The sequence below is a fragment of the Haliaeetus leucocephalus genome, unplaced genomic scaffold (genome assembly GCF_000737465.1).
Source record: "Haliaeetus leucocephalus isolate CR32 unplaced genomic scaffold, Haliaeetus_leucocephalus-4.0 Scaffold339, whole genome shotgun sequence".
Taxonomy (NCBI): domain Eukaryota; kingdom Metazoa; phylum Chordata; class Aves; order Accipitriformes; family Accipitridae; genus Haliaeetus; species Haliaeetus leucocephalus.
In genome coordinates this window covers 18,483,365-18,483,786 of record NW_010972775.1, presented here as the reverse complement: position 1 = coordinate 18,483,786, position 422 = coordinate 18,483,365, and the positions used below count along the sequence as shown (strand labels likewise).

At 42.4% G+C, this 422-nt stretch overlaps 1 protein-coding gene across 1 annotated transcript in view; it reads right to left on the bottom strand.

Moving 5' to 3' along the window:
• NR2F2 (nuclear receptor subfamily 2, group F, member 2) overlaps positions 1-422 on the bottom strand; it is a 22,627-nt gene that overhangs the window by 7,589 nt on the left and 14,616 nt on the right. The gene's annotated exons all lie outside the window — the stretch shown is intronic.

Genomic DNA, 422 nt, shown 5'->3' with positions numbered 1-422 from the left:
AAAACTGGGTTCCTATTACAAAGCAGCGCCCAGGACTAACTGCTTTAAAATTACTGCATAATTAGATTTAGTTGAATTTCACCATTAATTAGGCAGCCGCACTGCGGGGAGCCTTTGAAATCTGAGAAAATGGGAAAAATCATCTGAAGCACGTTTTTTAAACCCAACTTCAATAAATCCTGACAAGGCCTGCATTTCTCCGTGTATCTCTTTCCATTCTACAAAGCAAAGCGAAGCGAGCACGATCCCCAGGACCCACTAAAGTTTTAATTAAAAAAAAAAAAAAAATAAAAATCCCATCTCCATTCCCACATCCCGCCTGTTATCAGCAGCGGCGGTTACGGAGCGCCTGGAAACATCCCCCTTTCTCCTTCCCTTTTCCTCCCTTTCCCCTCTTCCCCCCCCTTTTTTTTTTTTTTGTT